General features: G+C 41.5%; 1 long non-coding RNA gene across 2 annotated transcripts in view; it reads left to right on the top strand.

The window, feature by feature from the left end:
• Window positions 1-1,503: 1,503 nt before the first annotated feature.
• The window catches only part of LOC122221640, a 76,533-nt gene continuing 62,452 nt past the window's right edge, over window positions 1,504-15,584 (top strand). For both annotated transcript variants that reach the window (XR_006203346.1, XR_006203345.1), the window contains exon 1: window positions 1,504-1,571. This is a non-coding gene — a long non-coding RNA (uncharacterized LOC122221640). The remainder of the gene's footprint in view (window positions 1,572-15,584) is intronic.

Genomic DNA, 15,584 nt, shown 5'->3' with positions numbered 1-15,584 from the left:
GTTCTTTTACCCAGCACAGCACGCCCAGCTTTCAACAAATAATTATAAGGCATACTGAAAGGCAAAGCACACTTGAAAGAGACATAGCAAACCTCAAAAACACACTCATACATTGCAGGGAGGCTGGTCCAAACAACGATGATTCATATGCAAAGGGCGCTACAGGAAAAAGCAGACAACACGCAAGAACAGGTGGATAATGTGAGCAGAGAGATGGAAATCCTGAGAAAGAATCAAAAAATGCTAGACGTCAAAGAAAACCGCCCTAGAAACGAAGAATGTCTTTGATGGGCTCATTTCTATACTGGACATGGCTGAGCAAAGAATCTCCAAGCTTGGGGACATCCCAATAGAAACTGAAAGCTGAAAAACAAAGGGGACAAAACTTTGAAAAAGCATAACAAAATATCCAAGAACTGGGGCACAACCACAAAAGGTGTAATATGCAACCTGAAACTAATGTAACAATTGTGTATCAACTATGCTTCAATTTAAAAAAATTTATCAGGCAGTTGAGGCAAGAATTCCAAATATATATATATATATATATATATATATATATATATATATATATATATATATATATATAATGTACGAGCAGTGTGGATACCAAGGGGAGAAGAGAGAAAAGGACAGAAAAAATATTTGAAGCAATAAAGACTGAGAATTTCCCTAAATTAATATCAGACACCACACTGCAGATCTGGAGAACAGTCAGCGTAAATGGGGGAAAAAATTATACTTAGGCATAGCATATTCAAACTGCAGAAAACCAAAGAAAAAAAATCTTGAAAGAAGCCAGAGATGGAAAACAGAAAAATAAAAAAAATAAAAAAACTTCATCTACTGGGCACCAAGGTAACCATTGCATCAACCTTCTCCTCTGGAACCGTGCAAGCAAGAGGTGAAATATTTGGAAGGTCAAGAGGGAGAAAAAAAAAAAAAAAAAAAAAAAGCAAGCACCAACCTGGAATTCTGTATTCTGAGACATTATCGTTCAAAAGTGAAGAAAAATGCTTTCTCAGACACACAAAAATTGAGGGAATTTGTCACCAGTAGACTTGCCTTACAAGATACAGATTAGGAGACGTTTTTCAGGGAGAAGGTGCTGGATGGAGACCTCAGGAGCGTCCCAGGTGAAATGGAAGGCTCCCCCATACACTCAGCGGAAGGACAGACCCGAGAACGAAGCCGCCACTTCAGGCTGCAAGGTGGCAGGTTTAACGCACAAGGGGACTTACCTACGAGGCTTGTCTTGGGTGGCCACAGGACCAGTGCATCTCTGCGCCCGTCCTGAGCGTCACCAAATCTCTGCCATCTGCATTCAGCGCGCCGTCCAGACGGTCTCAACAGCACCTTTCTCGAGACTCCGTCCTTGAACGGCTCCCACAGCGGAACGGCAAGTGGGCCGGATGTTCCACGAACAGGGAGGAGCCTCGGATACCCCGGGTCAGGTCAAGGGGCAACCAGGGGTCACGTCCGTGACGACTTCCTCCTGCAGAAGGAAATTGATAAAGGTCAGAAACTCAGATCTACATAAAGAAAAGCCGTTAGAAAAGGTGCAAATGAAGGTAAGTAACTTTTATTTTTCTTACTCTTAATTGATCAGATAACAGTTCGTTAAAAATAACAAGTGGCAACAATATTTGATTTTGGATGCTCATTATTATTAACGTAAATACATAAGTATATGCAATTGCATAGAAAAGCCTGAGTTTGTGTAAGTGAGGTGAATGACAGCAACGATACATGGTACAAGCAAGGCACAGGAGGATGGAATTAGGAATATTTTGTTAGTATAAGGTATTTGCACTACTCATGAAGCAATATAGAGTTATTTGAAAGTGGGCTTGGGTTTGTTGTAAATGTATATATTACAAACTCTAGGGCATCCACTTAAAAAAGAAGTAAGAAAAAAAAAAAGTCTAATTGAGATGCTAAGAAAGGAGAGAAATCAGAGTCATATAAAATGCTCAGTTAAAACCACAAATGACAGGAAAAGAGTGGAAGACACAAATACGGGAAGACAAAAAAAAAAAAAAAGAGTAAGGACAATGCATAGAAAATGGAAACAAATATAGTAGATATTAATGCAACTGTATCAATAATCGCTTTAAAAGTCGATGGTTAAATACACCAATTAAAAGATAAAAATTAACAAAGTGGATCAAAAAGCAAGATTCAACTGTATGTCATTAATAAGAAAGATATTTACTTTAGATATAAAGACACATATAAGTTAAAAATAAAAGGAAGAGGGGCACCTGGGTGGCTCAGTCGGTTAATCATCCGACTTCGGCTCAGGTCATGATCTAGCAGTTTGTGAGTTCGAGCCCCGCGTCAGGCTCTGTGCTGACAGCTCCGAGCCTGGAGCCCTCCCTCATTCACGCTGTCTGTCTGTCTGTCTGTCTCTCTCTCTCTGTCTCTGTCTCTCAAAAATAAATAAACATTAAAATTTTTTAAAAATAAATAAATAAAAATGAAGTCTATTTTGGGGTGCCTGGTGGTTTAGTCGGTTAAGCAGTTAAGTGCCTGACCTCGGCTCAGGTCAAAATCTCACAGTTCATGAGTTCAAGCCCTGCATCCACAGCACAGAGCCTACTTGGGATTCTCTCTTTCTCCTTCTCTGTGCTTTCGCCTTCTCCCCTGATTGCTCACTGTCTGTCTCTCTCTCAAAATAAATAAATAAAAATTAAAAAAAAAAATAAAAATAAATTATATTTATATCTTTCTGTATTCTCCAGATTCCCTATAATGAGTATGTGTTCCTTACACATAAACAGATAAAACATGTTAAAATTCTCTCATTCTCCTTTTCTTACTATCAAAGAGGAGAAAAATCAAACTCATGCATTGGGCTTCTTCAAACCTCCTGCTTGAGTTGTTTGATGAGTAACACGCTCCTATTCTCTGGCACTAATTGAAATTGTTCTGCACTAAAAACACTGAGAAGAGAATTTCGACCCTCCCAATCTGTCATCTTCCTGGGTTTCTGCTCCTAGTCCTCCTGCCCCACAAACCCAAAGGATGATGAGAAGTGTGACTTTGTCGCACCGTGATGCATAATGCAAAGCTCACTGATTTGGAAGGAACTGATTCTCTAAGTGCAGCAGTCAGTTAACAGAGTATTACTATTTTCATGGCTTTTCTGTTCATGTGGACTTCTGAGTCATAGAGTAGAACGCAAAGGCTGCTGAAAGCTACAGTTTTGTCTGAAACTGTTGAGTGACGAGTGGGACCTCATTTCACATACACAGGTCATCACAGACTCTGAGAGACCACGATGTATATTTAGCCAGGAAGCGTGTTTCCATGGCAATCTTACATTCCTGTGTCTGCCTTTCTTCCCCCACCGGTGGCTTAAGTCCATATTGAGCCTCTGCGAACACTGCCCATCTGCAATGCAGCTGGGGCCTCTGCTGCTATCTTTATGGGCCACTCATAATCCCGAAAATTAGGCCAAAAACCCAGACAATAATGTTCACAGTATCTATCTCGTGATTGCTTGCCATTTGTGAAGAGACGCTCACACGAAGATTTCACAAAGAAATACATTATTGCATTATTTGTAGCAGCAAAACACTGGAAATCACCATAACATCCAACAAGAGGGGATTTTGAAAGCAAATCGTGGTGAGGGCACATGCTCTGAAACCATTAAAATCACTCCCTGGGAGAATATTCAATTGTAGGAGGAAAGCGTATGATCAGATTATAAAGTGGAAAGGCAGGGTCTCCAGATAGGCCCTACAGTATGATCCTGATTTGGGGTATTTAAGAGATGGGGCAGGTACTCCCAGAGAGTTGATGGAACACGGTTCCACCAAAGAACCACGGCTGGGTCTTTCCATATGATCTCACCACCAACCCTCCAGTTGTCCAGCTGGGCTCCCAAGTGTTGTTGACCAATGAAGCAGACACTGGCCACACAAGGTAATTCGCATGGAGACTAGCAGTGTCTCCGGGAACAGATGGACAGCACTCATGCCAGCTGATCAATATGCCAAAAACCCACTGGCTGATCTCTGTGGGCGTTTCGAGCACAATGGCAGGGAGGGAACACCTACTTAGCTCCTTGGCACTGGTAATACAAATACTTACTCATATGGGACACAATGGTCACCGGGCCCTGACACAGCTCCCCAAGGCTCCCCACGGCCGGCAACAGATGGTGTTCACTAAGGCAGAGGCTCCGTGTGGGGTCCTCTGAGGGCCAGCCCTGCCCACGTCTCTCTTGGCAAGGACTCTGTGACCCCACAAAGCCTTCCCCCAGGCTGGGGATTCCTCATCTCCTGTGAGAGAGGGAAACCTGGCACCTATTCATTCCCTTCTATCTGTTTACCCCCAGTCAGTGTGATGCACTGAACTCATCAGGACATGAACTTTCAAAACTTTCACATCCCAGAGCTGGACATTGAAGGCTTTTAATTCTGACATGAGTTTCACAAAGCAACTGTCAAACTTCTAAGAAGTGATGGAGTGGAGGGAGGAATGAAGGATGGCCCCAGGGTAGAGTACAAGGGAACGCAGTGGGGGAAGGTACCTACACTAGTAACTCCAATTTATATCCCATCACATAAATCCATGCATCGAATAAATGCTGGGAAAGTAATATACCCTTAACAATCATTACAATTGTTACCTCTGTGTAGAAGTGTGAGAGATGCCTTTCAGCTTCTTCTACTATTATATTTTTTTAAAGTTTCTGCAATGAATATATATCATAAAAGAAATGTATTTTACATTAGGATTAGCTTCTGATGGCAGCTTGCTATGTGAAAAAAAAATCACAGTCAAAATTGGTTCCTTTAATTGTCTGCTAAACACAGTACTCAGCCATACACTGAGCCATCCAACCAATAACTCTTGTTGGCATTGGGACAAAGTTATGTTGTCAGCTAAGCACAGACAAGGAAGTCGGCTTGCATGTACGCTCCATATTGTATGAAAAATAAGCTCTAGAAACACACACATATAGCTGAATTTGCTTAAGTCGATGCACTTATAATGCAATCACACCACCCTCAGAAAATCACAAAAGGCTATATTAGAAACTTATTACTCAAAAGGGGGCACCCGGTGGCTCAGTCAGTTGAGCGTCTGACTCTTGATTTCGCCTCAGGTCATGATCTCGTGGTTCCTGAGATCAAGCCCCACGTTGGGCTCTGCACTGACAGCGTGCAGCCTGCTTGGGATTCTCCCTCACGCTCTGTCCCTTCCTCTCTCTCTCTCAAAATAAATAAATAAACTTAAAAAAAAACATATTACTGAAAAAAAAAAGTTGTTGAAGAAAATAGAATAACTTCAATACCCAAAAGATAAAAACCTGTGATTCAAGGGGGTTATATAATCCCTTTTTAATTCCTTTCTAAAAAAAAAGGAATTGCATCTGCTAACTATGATACTTATTAAATACAAATTAAATAAATCACTATCCTGGACTGAAGAATAGACATAACCTGACAGAGTAAATGCCCTTTCTTTTTTTTAATGTTTTTAATGTTTTTATTGATTTTTGAGAGACAGTGAGAGACAGAGCATGAGTGGGGGAGGGGCAGAGAGAGAGAGAGACACAAAATCCAAAGCAGGCTCCAGGCTCTGAGCTGTCAGCACACAGCCCAACACAGGGCTCGAACTCACAAACCGCGAGATCATGACCTGAGCCAAAGTCGGAGGCTGAACCGACTGAGCCCCCCAGGCACCCCAGATGCTCTTTCATACTATATACCAGCCAGGCTGGATGGACAGGAACTTACCAGAACAGGTCCAGCCTGGCTGGAATGGGACTGGCCAGATGACACATGCAGAGTGTGTTGTAAATATTTTCAGATCACGTAATTCCGGACAAGGACACTACAATACAGAGAGGGTCTGCTCTAAGCCCCCACCTAATGGGTGCAGACCAGAGGGTCAGAGAAGCCAGCCACCGACCCAAGTTCACGAACTAGCCTGGGGTTCGTGGGGACAAGACTCCAGGTCTCCTAATTATCCACCCTGAGGGCATTCTGAAGCTGTCTCTTTTTTTCACAGAGGAGGAAACTGAGAAACAGAGCAGGTGGATGATTTGAAAATATGGGGTAGAGGGGGCGCCTGGGTGGCGCAGTCGGTTGAGCGTCCGACTTCAGCCAGGTCACGATCTCGCGGTCCGTGAGTTCGAGCCCCGCGTCAGGCTCTGGGCTGATGGCTGGGAGCCTGGAGCCTGTTTCCGATTCTGTGTCTCCCTCTCTCTCTGTCCCTCCCCCGTTCATGCTCTGTCTCTCTCTGTCCCAAAAATAAATAAACGTTGAAAAAAAAAAAAAAAAAAATTTGAAAATATGGGGTAGAAAAAGCATATAAGCAAACCTAGCACACAGAACTCAAACATCATTTGTTCAATGAAGTTCAGCATATGCTAAAGGCCTATTTTGCTCAGATGTGGATTTTTGTAAGCAAACACATGCTTATTGTAAAACTAAATACTGAAATATACAAAGAACAAAATTAAAATTCTACCTCCTCTATCCCACCACTAGAGTAAGCCATTATTGGCCATAATGGACAGTTTGAAGAATTTTCTTCCAAATATTTCATTTATATATGTGATATATATTATTTTATATGTAAAAATTATATCTACAATATACATATATTATGTATTAAATAAATACACACTATTTTATGTTTATGTTACACATAAATATATATTATTCTACATATACTTATATATAAATCAGTAATTTTAAACAAAAGTTGACACATAATGCCTACTGTTCTATATCTTTTTTTTACTTTAATATATGAGAGACATTTATCTATGTCAGTACATATGGATTGCCTTATTTGTTATAATGTCTGAATAATATTGGTTCATTTCTCTCACACTAATGTTCTCCCTTAAAGAACAGGGTAAATAAAGAAATTTAAAAGGTCATTGTGGGGATGAACATTTTATAAATGGCACTAGGAAATTTGGAAACTCATTTGGGAAAATAGAAAATTAGATCAATTCTTCATGCCATACACTAGGATAAATTTCAAACAGATCAGAGGTTTAAATGTAAAAGATAAAATCAGACAGAAGAAAACAAGGGTGAATATATCTAACCAGGGAGTGGGGATGTCTTCCCTAATCATAACAGAGAATCCAGGAACAGTAATATAAAAATGGATCAATTTGACCACATAATTTTTTTCCTAATGGTCAGGCCAGAAAGGGGAAAAAAAAAAAAAAAGGAAAGGGAACCTATACATTAAAAAGACACTAAAGAGATAAATCAATAAAATATAATAAATGGACCTTGTTTGCATCCTGATTCCAATAAACCAAGTATAAACACATGTACCACACATACACATGCACATACATATACACATGCACACCCATGCGTACACATAAACATGCACACACATACACACGAGCATACATATACACATACATATACATGTACATATACACATGCACACATACATACAAATGCATATAAATATACACAAGCACACACATATACACGCACAAGCACATTCACATACAGACACGCACTTGTGCACATGCACATTGTTACAAGACCATCAGGAAAACTTGGGACACTATTGACTATTCAAGATTGGAAAGTAGTAAATTTATGTCATTTAATGATATTACAGGACTTCTGTCAAATCACATATTTTTTTAAAGACAGTGATTAATATTTGCGAATAAAATAGCATGTCTAAGATTTGCTTCAAAAATAATCCAAGGAGTAGGGTGGGAAGAAGCAGTTGGCAATATAGATGAAATTAGAATGGTCGTGGATTTTTATCATTATTGAATTTGTGAAATGGGTACATGATGGCTCACCATATAATATTTTTCTTTTTTGTATACATATATTTTTTCATGTTTATTTATCTTGAGAGAGAGAGGAAGCAGGGAATGGGCAGAGAGAGGGAGAGAGAATCCCAATCAGGCTCCATGCTGTCAGCACAGAACCCAATGTGGGACTCAATCCCACAAACGGTGAGATCATAATCTGAGCCAAAATCAAGAGTTGGACACTTAACTGACTGAGCCAGCCAGGCACCTCCTTTTTTGTATCTGTTTAAGTTTTTCCATGCTAAATTTACATACTTTTAAAAACTACTGATACAGTGATACAGTTGAAAAACCCTCTCCTGGCTTCAGTGCTGCTACTTAACTGAGTGATACTAGCCAATTACACTACACTAGCCAATTGTATAATTACAATTACACACTGCCTTGTTGTTCCAGTATTCCGTGTCCAGTTAGATTTCAAATCCTTGATAAATTGTTTTGTTCATCCTTTTTCCCCAGTGCCTCCCTTGGAGTAGGATTAGATGGGGGAATATTTCTCAAATGTTTCCATGTGCAGAGAACTTAGAGCTTGCTCAACACAAATGCGGACCACTGGTTTTAGTAAATGTTTGATGTTTAACAAATGTTTGATGCCTCTTTTATACAAATTTTGGAAATCAAATAAAAAGAGAAGTGGTTTCCTCTTTGGGAGGTGATGGACATGTTTATGGCTTTAATGATAGTGATGGTTTCACAAGTGTGTTCTTCTCCCCAAACTCACCGAGTTGTGTCCATTAAACACATACAGCTTTTTACATGTTAGTCATACCTCAATAAAATGGGCTTTTTAAATTACAAATTAAATTATGTTTTTAAAACAACACCAAGTGGTGGGGCACCCGGGTGGCTCAGTCTGTTAAGCGTCCAACTTTGGCTCAGGTCATGATCCCACAGTTTGTGAGTTCAAGCGCCGTGTCGGGCTCTGTGCTGACAACTCAGTCTGGAGCCTGCTTCGGATTCTGTGTGTGTGTGTCTCTCTCTGCCTCTCCCCCGCTCACGCTTTGTCTCTCTCTCAAAAATAAATAAACATTAAAAAAACAATTAAAAAAAAAGAACGTGAAGCAGTTTCTCCCTAGATGCTACTTTCCCTGCCTTGTTGGATGCTACAGTGACCAGAAATCACATCTGAAAGTCAGAGGGTAAATGTTTCTGGGGGAGATGACTTTGAAAACAGACCATTTTCACTCTTTCATGGACTATGGCTCTAGAAAGTACTGTTTCATGTTCCAGCAGTGTGTGAATGTGGATGTAGATTTTTTTTTCATATCAAACAACCTATCTTGTTTTTCTTCATTCTTTATCAAACAAGAGAAGAAAATCATTAACTATTGGCCGACAGTCTAACTCTCCACAAGCAAACCCTGAACCACAGTTCAGCCTACTGAAAGAAATCCTGCTATCTTGTCCTGGGTGTTTATCCTAGAGGTATTTTTGCCTCTCGTGTGATCATTTAGACCTCTAATTTACACTATGCAAGATACTGAGATTCAATCAGTATCTCTTGTTTCAAAGACAGAAGTGTACTATCTTGCCACCCAAAACAGTGTGCTCACTGGGGAAAAGCAGTGTTGCCCTAACTGTGTGCATCCCCCGTCAGCATGAGAAGATGATTTGTTCTTATTCACAGTTTTCAGCATTTCCTTCGATGCTTAGTGAAGATCAGGAGTCATACGGTTAAGTTACTCTTAACCAGTTACTCTTTGTGAGAAAGCATTTTGTGGTTTGACACTCGAGAGCCACCTCCTTGATTCGGTTGACAAAGCTCTTTCTCGCTGTAAGCCAGCTGGTGCTCCATCAGTATTTTTCCCAAAAACTCTCCTTAACTTGACATCATGGCCCACAGAGTATGATGGATTACATTTTTAAAAATCTTTCCTCTTGGGGAGCCTGGTTGGCTCAGTCGGTTAAGTGACTGACTCTTGATCTCAGCTCAGGTCACAATTTCATGGTTCATGAGATTGAGCCCCACCTTGGGCTCTGCGATGGCAGCACAGAGCCTGCTTGGGATTCTCTCTCTCTCTCTCTCTCTCTCTCTCTCTCTCTCTCTCTTTGCCCCTTGCCTGCTCTCTCTTTCTCTCTCTCAAAATAAATAAATAAACATTTTTAAGAATTCCTGTTGAAACATGCAATTTCAGTAATAAACAAAATAAAAAGTCATCGCACACTTCTTCATATACATACCATGGTGACCCCTAGTCTGCCCATATAGTGGGCCAAAAGGCAGCCCCCAAAGATATCAGGCCCTAATCCCTAGAAACTATGAATGTTACCTTACCCAGGAAGGTTTTTGAAGATGTGATTCAACTGAGGATCCAGAGATGAGGAGATTATGCTGGATAATCCAGATGTACAATGTGAGGATGCAGGCAGGGATCGGAGCAATGCTGTCACGAGCCAAGGAAAGCATGAGGTGCTTACCAATGATGCAAAAGCATCGGTGGTTATATGTCACAGGCAGCCACCAGGAGCTGGAAGAGACAAGGAGCGAGTCTCCCCTAGAGCCTCCAGAGGGAGTGTGGCCTGCCAACACATTGGTTTTCAGCCCAGTGTGACTGGTTTTAGACTTCTGGCCTCCGGAACAGCTTGTGGTCGCTTTTTGCAGTGGCCCCAGGAAACGAGTACCTCCCCTCCGTGGCTATATGCAAATGTGAAGTCAGATGCCTCCCTGAATTCTCGGGCAGTGCACCTGCTCTTCCACATTGTGCTCTATCGGTTTTATTCTGCCTGCAACGCTGTCGTAACACCGCCATTCCGTCAATAGCTCTCTCCGGGTCCTGCAGCACACAATGTTTGTCATGAACTCTTTAAGATGTTTTTTCAAGCACTCCAGCAGTAGGGTAATTGTGCTTCTTTTTATTTGAAGAGTGCTTCTCTAAATGATTCCTTTGTAGTATTGGTCTGTCTGTGATGAAATTAATCAATTTCATAAGAAAAACCTCTCTCTCTCTCTCTCTCTTTTTTTTTTTTTTTTTTTTTTTTTGCAATTTTCTGGGAGAAGAAAACTTGACTGGCTTGTGCTTTGCAAGAAAATGATACACAAGCAGCTTCAGTGGTTTTATGTCACTATGGGAAAATCTCTCACCCGATGCATGGGGTCTGGGGGCAAATGAATCAACAATTCATTGACATTCAACTTTCAGATAGTTATCACTCCATCCCCTTTTTTGAAATCATATTTTTAACTTCAACAAAGTCAATCAACTACATATTTGATTGTTTTTGCCTGCAAATCTGTCCACTATTCAAGTTTACAGCTTTATTATGAATTGTAGCATCGTTCGATTTATTTTTTTGCCTCAAAACCCACCAGGATTGGTGTAAACACTTGACAAGTGGCCTCGCAAAGTTAAATATTTGCATCCACTCTGATACAGTGGTTTCACACCTAGGTTGATAAAGAAACTTTTTCATCAGGGCGCCTGGGTGGCTCAGTCAGTTAAGCATCTGACTCTTGATTTCAGCTCAGTGGTCAGGATCCCAGCATCATAGGATCCAGTTTGGAGCCTGCTTGGGATTTTCTCTTTCCATCTCTCTCCAAACAAATAAATAAACATTTTTAAAAAGAAAGAAACTTTTGCACCCACATGTATACCAGGAGACATGAACAAGAATGTCCAAGCAGCATGATTCATAGGAACAATGAGTTGAACAAACCAATGCAGTGTCCGCTAAGAGGAGAGTTCGGTAAATGGATCGTAGTATACGCATAAGTTCATTCTAATGTATAAATATGTACAGCAGAGAAAATAAACGTATCAGAGCTAAATACATCAGCATGGATGCACCTCAAAAAGTCCTGTGAGAATAGAATCATTATTGGGAATATTTTCCAACCTAAGACTAGTACTCGTTCTTTTTTTCTTTATTCAAAATGAGCCCCGTCACTTGTCTGGAAACGTGATTATGTTGTTTCTTGCAAAAAGAATTCATACCTACCGACCAGGCACCAGGAGAACTCAAAAGGTGACATTATTTTGATAACCTCATCAAGTTCCAGACTCCATTCCTCAGGCAAGGAATTTAGACATCAAGAATCAGAAAGAATGTCATCGTTTCTCAGGAGCGATCTCACCTTAACACAATTTTTGGAGACAAGTGAATAACTCAGAGTGTCAGTTTATTAATTTATAATGAGTAACATAATGACCACACTGGCCAAAAGACTCAAACTTATGGGATGAATGAATTAGAACACAAGTTATCAGGGGCGCCTGGGCGGCTCCATCAGTTAAGCATCTGAGTCTTGATTTCGGCTCAGGTCATAATCCCAGGGTCAGGGGATCAAGCCCCACATCTGGATCTGCACTGAGTGTGGAGCCTACTTGGGATCCCCAATCTCTCTCTCTCTCTCTCTCTCTCTCTCTCTGTCTCTCTCTCTCAAACTTAGAAAAAAACCACAACTCATCAGATAGTTTCTTGGTATGCATAAAATAAGAACAGGGATACTTAAATGTAGGATTGACAAGTGGAATGGCATCTCAGTGGGAGTCCACCTTCCACAGGAACCAGGAGAGTCAACTATTCCCTAAGCCCTCCCTTCCCCTTCTCTGTATCAGTCTTTCTTCATACAGGGAGCCAGGAGTGGGTTGGGCATGTGCCTTGGAAGAAGGCGGACACAGTCCGTGGCTCGGCAGGCGTGCAAACTGTAGAGCTAGGCCCTCTGAGCTGGCAATCCGTCTCTGCCACTGTCCAGCTGCGTGACTTTGTTTCTGTGCCTGTGTCTCTGTGCGTTGTTGAGTTAATACACATAGAACAGCATTTCATCCAGTCAGCAGCGTGTCGTAAATGTTCTATAAATGCTGACAATTTTTTTCCAAAATTGCGGTCACATCTGGTAGCCCCACCTCCTCGAAACGGTGCCCTAGTAACCTTGATGAGGAGAGGTGACGTTGAGAATAGCCTTTTACTTAACACCTGTGATGTACAAACACTGTCCGGGTGCTTTGGATATGATACCTCATTTAGCTGCGACAATAAATTCTCTGCTGTTTCCATCACAATCTCAAAACAAGGAAACTAAGATTTAGAGAAATAAAGAACGTTGCCCAAGATTATACACGTGGTAAATAGTGGAGCATAGATTTGAAATAGACTCTTTATGACTGCAAATCCCTTGTTCTTCCATTTCCTTTGAGCTGGGGTATCCTCCAAATCTCTGCTTAAATGTTTAAGACGAACAATCTTACAGTTCATTCCATGGGTAGATAATCCCTTGTAGCATGAATTTTTCTATTCAATTTTCTTTTTTTATTTCTTTTTAAAATGTTTACTTATCTTTGACAGAGAGACAGAGTGCAAGAAGGGGAGGGACAGAGACAGAGGGAGACTCGATCCGAAGCAGGCTCTAGGCTCTGAGCTGTCAGCACAGAGCCCGACATGGGGTTCGAACCCATGAAATGTGAGATCATGACCTGAGCCGAAGTCAGATGCTGAACTGGCTGGGCCACCCAGGCGCCCCTGTATTTAATTTTCTGAATGCAACCTCATTTCCCTTACTCCCAGATTTGCAGGAGGGCAGGGGGCTGCCTCACTGCTGCTTTCTCGTATCTGCTCAAAGATCACAGAAAGCAAGAGAGAGAGAGAGTACGTCAAAATGAGCCTTCAGAACTTATGAAATGTATCTCATCTAAAGAGTTACATTTCCCTCAATGACCCCCCTGTGCCTGGAGCTCCTGGGTTGTAAATGAACTAAAGATTTCAAAGACTAAAAAAGGAAAGTTTGGGCCACAACCTCTTCATTCCAGCAGCGAGGCCTCACCGGTAAATTCAGTGATGCTGATAGTCAGATTGAAAATTGTTCATTGCATTCGTCAGTGTCCATTTCCCAGATTTAACATTCTGACTCACAACTTTCCCGTGCAAATGACCAGAAAAGAAAAGTAACGCAGAGACCCCAGCATGTGTTTCCTGTTTGCTTGTCACAGATGCTAATTCATCCTCTGGGTTTCCACGAAGCCATGGACCCAGGAAGGGTCTTGGTCTCCGTGGAACGTGCATAACTCAGAGCCCTAACAGGTGCAGACACTTGGGAAAATGCTACAGAGCAAGAGAACCGTGGAGGGGCATGCACACAACGGCTGTGTTCCTCCATGAGTCTGAAACGGTGGGTCTGGGCTCAGCTTTGAAAAATTATTAGGGAAGCCAATAAAATAAAATTGATATATCATATATCATATCATATCATATCATATCATATCATATCATATCATATCATATCAATGTAATGAACCTTGCCTTTAAACCTATTTCCCAGTACAAGTTTGGCCATCCCCAAAACGCTTGAAAGCAGATACTCTTTTCCCTATTTGACAGATGAAGGGGCAGAGGTTCTGTCCAGGGGGACGGAGCAGTTAAGGTGACATCTGGGGTCCGAGCCCAGCTGAATGTCCCTGTTACTGCCCGTTACTGCCGTTTGCTCCCGCACATCCATGGCACATTCCAAGCTCTGGGTGTGTGCCAGGCACTGTGCAAGGGACTCGCAGAGAATGGACGCAGGACACAGTCCTTGAAAGACAGACCGCTGAGGGATCCAGCAAAGAAGCAAGCACACTGAACCCCCTGCAGTGATTGCCACAACAAGGCATTTCTGCCCTGGGGCCAGGGGGTGGCCTTGGAGCTGGGGCCTGAGTGATGACCAGGAACTGGTTAGACTGAGCACATGTCCCATGAAGGCTTTGAGTCTGGGGTCCCAACTAGAAGAATCTCCAATTTGATAGCCCAAACCACAATGTTCCAGGGCTATTTAGGGCTCATGGGATTCACCTCCTGCACATTTTCATGCTCTCAGGCAGATATTCTTTTTTTTTTTAACTTTGTTTAACGTTTATTTATTTTTGAGAGAGACAGAGCATGAGCAGGGGAGGGACAGAGAGAGAGAGGGAGACACAGAATCTGAAGCAGGCTCCAGGCTCTGAGCTGTCAGCATAGAGCCCAATGCGGGGCTTGAACTCATGAACTCTGAGTTCATGACCTGAGCCAAAGTCAGATGCTTAACTGACTGAACCACCCAGGTGCCCCTGTCAGGCATATATTCTTAAAAGAACTATCCTTTCTAGAAAAAAACCTGTATATATAACATACATATATTATGTATAAGTATGTATATGTATTTATATACATATTCATATGTACATATATGTGTGTATAAAGATATAGAAATAGAGATATAGATATCAATATGTTACATAAAGGACAAAAAAAGCTATTAATTCACTGAGTACTGTTTTTCTTTTTTTATTATTGTTTTTTTAATGTTTATTTACTTTTTGAGAGAGAAAGAGACAGACAGACAGAGCACGAGCAGGGGAGGGGCAGACAGAGATGGAGACACAGAATCTGAAGCAGGCTCCAGGCTCTGAGCTGTCAGCACAGAGCCCAACATGGGGCTCAAACCCACGAACTGTGAGATCATGACCTGAGCCGAAGTCAGATGCTGAACCGACTGAGGCACCCAGGTGCCCCATCACTGAATACTATTTTTCCATATAGAACATTACCTAATCAATTTTTTCGGTTATGCATCAACCAATCACTTGTTTAAGAAACACTTAAAAAGTATTTAGTGAGCATCTGTATGCCAAGCATTGGGCTAGGCACTGAGGATATAGCAATAAACAAGATTCCTGTCTTCATGATGGTGTGTTCTAATGGGAGAGGCAGATACAGAACCTAAATAAACAAGATACTTACGGATTAAGATAAATATTACCAAGTAAACAGAGTATGAGAAAGAGGAAAACAGAGGGAGCCACTT

This window comes from Panthera leo, chromosome B3 (assembly GCF_018350215.1).
Source record: "Panthera leo isolate Ple1 chromosome B3, P.leo_Ple1_pat1.1, whole genome shotgun sequence".
Taxonomy (NCBI): domain Eukaryota; kingdom Metazoa; phylum Chordata; class Mammalia; order Carnivora; family Felidae; genus Panthera; species Panthera leo.
The sequence above is the reverse complement of the archived record's forward strand: the minus strand, read 5'-3'. Positions and strand labels throughout refer to the sequence as shown.